This window comes from Capsicum annuum, chromosome 8, assembly GCF_002878395.1.
Source record: "Capsicum annuum cultivar UCD-10X-F1 chromosome 8, UCD10Xv1.1, whole genome shotgun sequence".
Taxonomy (NCBI): domain Eukaryota; kingdom Viridiplantae; phylum Streptophyta; class Magnoliopsida; order Solanales; family Solanaceae; genus Capsicum; species Capsicum annuum.
This window is the reverse complement of record NC_061118.1, coordinates 171,520,424-171,526,488: the sequence shown is the minus strand read 5'-3', so window position 1 is coordinate 171,526,488 and position 6,065 is coordinate 171,520,424.

Below are 6,065 nucleotides of genomic sequence, written 5' to 3'. Positions count from 1 at the left end.
TATTATTATTATTATTATTATTATTATTATTATTATTATTATTATTATATCTCACGTATTGCTGCTTCTTCTACTATTTTTTTCTTGATATACTTCTACTAATTATTATTATTATTTAGGTTAATATTTTATTTTCATTTAATATTTGAATATATTTTAAATTATATTTGAAAGGAATAAGCTTATGTTCCTAATTTCAAGTTAATAATGATTTTTAAAATAAAATTAATACTTTTATATACAAATATCTAATATTTTAATTCAAAATTTTTATTACAATGTTCATAACCTTGTCCTAAAAACTGGCACGTGGCTTTCTATTGTGCTGTCATGTGGCATCTTGTCTTCTTTTAGTTTTGCTTTTCGATATATACAAGTATACGTACCCACGCGATGCGCGGATCATATTAAAATATTTTTTAAATTATTTTATTATGAATGTCTTGTTCGAATATGTTAAATCATATTACCTTTAGAAAAAAAGTTCAACTTTCACTTTTTTTCTCAATGAAATGTTAAAACGACATCTACACCCCCACCCACTTTCCACCCCTACCCCCACCCTGGGTCTATATCCATCCCCACCCCCACCCTTAATTTTAAAATAACAAAAAATAAAAAAATACCTCTCCCTCCCTACACCCTCCCCCCACAACCCCCAATCCAATCCCCCTAACTTTAAATCAAATCTATAAAAAAAATTATTAGTTGTAAAAAAAAATTATATTTTTTGATTTTTTAATTATATTATTCATAATATTTAAGTTTACTCCCTCGCCACCAGCACCAACCCACCCATTACTCGGTAACATTTTTTCTACTGTATTTTAGCTACTTTATTTTGCTCTAATATGACTTTGCATTAAATTATTTTTTTCTGTTAATTTTCTTATCTCTTATTTCAAAATATAGATATTAAAATAGATAAATTTTGTTATTCACAAAAAAAATAAATGAAATAAAAATTAGAAGAAGACTTTAAAATAATCTAATTTGTTAGAATTTGTCTCTTCATTTAAAATTAATTAGACATTTTTACATCTACTGAAATATAATTTTATCTCATATTTTAATTTTAATTTTTTTTTACTCAAATTCAAAATAAATTATTAACTTTTCCTAAGAATTAAAATGAATTCCATAATGTATGTAATATTTTTTGAATATTAATTTTAAAGAAAAGTAAAATCATAAACTCATTTAATTATAAGATTTTATTCATAATAATTTAAAAAAAAACACTTTCAAAAGTTTAATTTATTTCTTAACCTTTAATTCATTGCCCGTGATTTTTTCATTATTTAGGTTTATCTATTATATTATATTATGTTATATTAATTATATTTTAAAATATAATTTTATATTGATATAAAATATAAACAGAGATACTAGCTATTTATTTAAATTTATTGACTCTGTCCCAAGAGTTATAAGGAATTGAATAAGGTAAGAAAGTTTCTCGAATGCGAATTTAAAGATGTACAGACTTTCATTTGGTTGGAATACAATTTAATCTTTCTACCCAAAAAATATAATAATGAAAAATAAAATTGAATAATTCCAAATTGTATACATTATTTGGACCTTTTCCATAAAGACAATGAGTTTAGAAAATAAACATGAGCTGTGATGGAATTATTCTGATTCTTCCATCCTTAATCAAAGGACTTGATTTGATACTTAGACATGTAAAAATCCTCTTAAAAGCGTCAATTCAGAAATAGGGCTACCATGCATGAATATTGAACAGTCCAACCAAAAAGTTTTAAATAGGCAAAGAACAAATAGAATAGTAATAACACCTTTCAAAAGGTAATGATATTAGACTCGATATTAATCTTTGTATAGCCCACATCATCAAATTCTGGCCCCAATTTCACCAGATGAAGAAGACTCCCGTAGCCATCATTGCTTTGATATTCAAATCATGTAATGCTCTTTCATATAAACATCCAATTGCACTTTCAGACAATTTATCATCCATTTTATAACCTATTAAACAATGTCCCAATATACTCAACACAGGTTGTAACAACTCCCATGGCATATCCTCAACACAAGTTGTAACAACTTCCATGGCATATAAATCCTCTTTTTCACCTCACTTCTGCTACTTGTTCCTTTTTGTTTACAGAGAAAATTGAAGATGAAAAAGTCACATCCTTCCTGCATATAAAAAGAAAAATATTAAATCAAAAATAATTTTAAATTTTTAAAATAAAAATTATAAAGAGTGCAGTAAACAAATTCACAAATGAAGCTTATGATATAGGAGTATATATAAGAAATGATAAGATGCTAGAACCCTATTCCAATTCAAATTTTATTCAAATTCAAAAACCATATTAAGTTGTTATTCTTTCTTATCTTTTTTTTTTAAAAAAAAAATATGATGAGATGTATATTTACCTAATAATTTATATATTTGAATTTGAGACAATAACTTGAAACCTTATTATTATTGTTATTGTCGTCGTCATCATCATCATCATTCTAAGATTTTATCTTTCATTTAACTTTTAATCAAATGTATTAAAATATAATATATTAATACTATAGCTACTATATCTATTAGTATACACGTACTGCTACGATCTTTTTTTTTTTATTATTATTATAATATTATACTATTGTTATTATTACATTATGAATTCAAACATAATATTCAAATGATATTCTATTTTTAAGCTAATAATTTCTTTTATTTTTAAAAGGATGATGTAAATTCAAATATATATATATATATATATATATATAGATAGATAGATAGATAGATAGAGAGAGAGAGAGAAAGAGAGAAAGAGAGAGAGAGAGATTCTTCTTCTTCTTCTTCTTCTTCTCAAGTTAATGATAATTTTTTTTTATCATATATATAGATTATTTTTATTCCTCTTCTTATTATTTAATATTTAAATATCTATATCTATAATCTATAATCTATAATCTATATCTATAATATATTAAAAGTGTGAGGACCCTTAGAGAAGTGATTTGAACATTTTACCCTTCATTAAAAGTTTCTGTTTTATACAAAATAGTCTTTTCACCTATCCCTATTATTTTAGTAATATTAAATATTACTATATTTTGACAAAAAATCCTTCTTTACAAAAATAGAATTTCTTTTCCACCATCTAAAGAAAACTTGCCATTCCTAATTACAAGAGGACAACCCAAAAACTCCAAATAGAATATTCATTTATTTTAATAAACTATAAATATAGGAAGTCCATAATTTATCAAAATCTATTATTACATGTAGGAAGTCCATAATTTGATTCAAACATTGTGGTTTATGTAGTCCAAGTGAAAAACAAACATTAAAATTTTCCTTTAAATTAAATGCACATATGAAAAACTTACAATGATGAAAGTAAGAACTCTTATGGTTACAAACAACTTCTTTTCTATCATTGCAGTTGGCGTGGACCTTTTTTTTCCAATAATAGAATTGTTGAATTTTGCTTTTGTTTATTCGAAATTGTGGTAGTTTATATTTATCTAGAGTAATTTGTTGCGGAATTCATAGATTGTGGTGATTTTTGTTTTTCGACAACAATTGATGATTTATTGAAGCTGCTACTAATCTCAGACATTATGACTGGTGAGTAATATATATACCATTGATTATATTATATTCATTTATCTGAATCTAAAATTTTATTTGATCAAACTCAATGACTTAAATTTTCAACAACCGCCAATTATTACGCATAATAGAATTAAACTTAAATTTAATTTTGAGATCACATAATTTTTCAAATTAGCTAAAGATCAAAGGAAAAGAAATTGATGATTTTTGTGTTTTGTGTGATAATGAATTATGATCTCAAGAATGTCATTCAAAATTTGTTCTAATCAAAGAGACTATGATTTGGTAGACAATCTTTCTTTTTTAATAGTTATACTTTATTTTTCTTTATTTTTGTGCTTTTAATTATAAACTAAATAAATTTACAGTATAATTGCTACCTGAGTAAACCAATATTTAATTAGGTTTAATCCATGTAAATTATTATCGTATTATTTTATTATAATTTACAGGTGGTAGATGAATGTTGATTGACTTTTAAAAAAGTTTGTTTGTAAAATTTAAGTTTAATTGTATTGTTTGATATCACTTTTATTGGATTGTTTTGTTGTAGTTTACGGGTGGTAGATAAATGTCGGTTAGTTAGGTTTTGATTGTATTGCTTTGATATCTCTACTTTGAGAATTTTTTTATGTAAAGGTTAGATTTAATTATATTATTTTGGTATCTCTATTATCGTCTTATATAATTTATAGGTGGTAGATGAGTGTCGGACGACTTTGAGAATTTTTTTATGTAAAAGTAGATTTAATTTTATTGTTTTGATGTCTCATCGTATTGTTTTGTTGCAGTTTATAGATGATAGATGAATGTCGATCGGCTTTGAGAATTTTTTTCGGTAAATGTTAGGTTTAATTAAATAAATTCTTCATCTTTATATATTCAAAAGATATTTAATTATTTTATTCATCTTTATTATTTAAATAATTGTCTTATTTAGTGTAATATTTGAACTTATTAAAGTGAGGTACACGCGCGAGGCGCGTACACCTAAACTAGTATTTTATAATATTGAAAGGGATAAGTTATGAATAGTTAGAGTTCATCTAAAACTCTTTAAAGTTAGTCATAATTTTTTTCATAAAACCTAATATTTTTAAATTTAAATATCTCTAATTTTTTAATTAGATGATGAGGATCAATTAATTGAGCTACTAATAATTTTTCAAATATTTAGATTTATCATAATCTTTGATGACAAAATTATTTTTATAGTGTAACGAATAAAAAGTGAAATCAATAAACTTGTAGGAGCAAATTTCGTAAAATAAAAAAAGAAGACACCTTTTTAAAATTAAATTCCAAATTAATGTTATTGTATTGTTTTTCGTTATATTTATATCTAGAAGATCAAATATGTCAGGGACTTATTCACTTTTACGATATAAATTCATTAAACACAATTTTTTTAATTATTATAATTGATTCAATGTAAATTCAAATATTATATATATAGATTCTTCTTCTTCTTCTTATTTAGTCTTTAAATATATTTTACAACATTAAAAGAGATAAGTTATGAATAGCTAGAGTTCATCTAGAACTCTTTCAAGTTAATAATATTTTTTTTTTATAAATTTTAATATTTTCAAATTAAATACCTCCAATTTTTTAAAAGGATGATGTATTTTAAAATTCAAATATTATATATATAGATTATTTTTATTTCTCTTCTTATTATTTAAAATTTAAATATATTTCATAATATTGAAAATGATAAATTATGAATAGTTAGAGTTCATCTAGAACTCTTTCAATTTAGTCATAATTTATTTTATAAAACCTAATATTTTCAAATTTAAATATCTCTAATTTCTTAATTTAATTTTTTTATTACCATATCTATATCTCTGTCCTAAAAATTGCCACGTGGCTTCTCAATAACTTGCCACGTGGCTTCTTGTCTTATTTTTAGTTTTATTTTTTTACTACTGTATATAAGAGAGGATATTAATTTTTGGTAGTCCTCACAAGGGCATTTTTGGTATTTTATTTTTTGGTCAAATAAGGTTATTACACATAGCAAGTGATGGTGATTTTTCTAATATACTTTTATTTTTGCCCTTATTCTTCTTGTTAAGATCATTGGACTTGGAATTTTGTAATTAATTTCTTCTTGCCACTTGTTAGATTGTCTTTTAATTAAAATTTCCTTTATCTTAATTCAACACTATCTTTAACTCAAAAAAAATATTCAAGATAACTTAATATAAAATTAAATTTTATAATGATTTTAACTATTACCTTATAGATTTTTCTAATATTATATTCGATCCTCCAAACATATATAATACATAAAATAACTTAATAAATAATATAATTCTTGGTGGATATGAAAAAATACAAAGGAATAATTAAAATGGAGTGAATAAGTATTATTTTAAGGGGCATATAAAAGTATACATAACAACTAAATCGACCGAATGGAGTAATCTATTAATGTTAGTTTAATTATTATTTAATGTTCTTATGG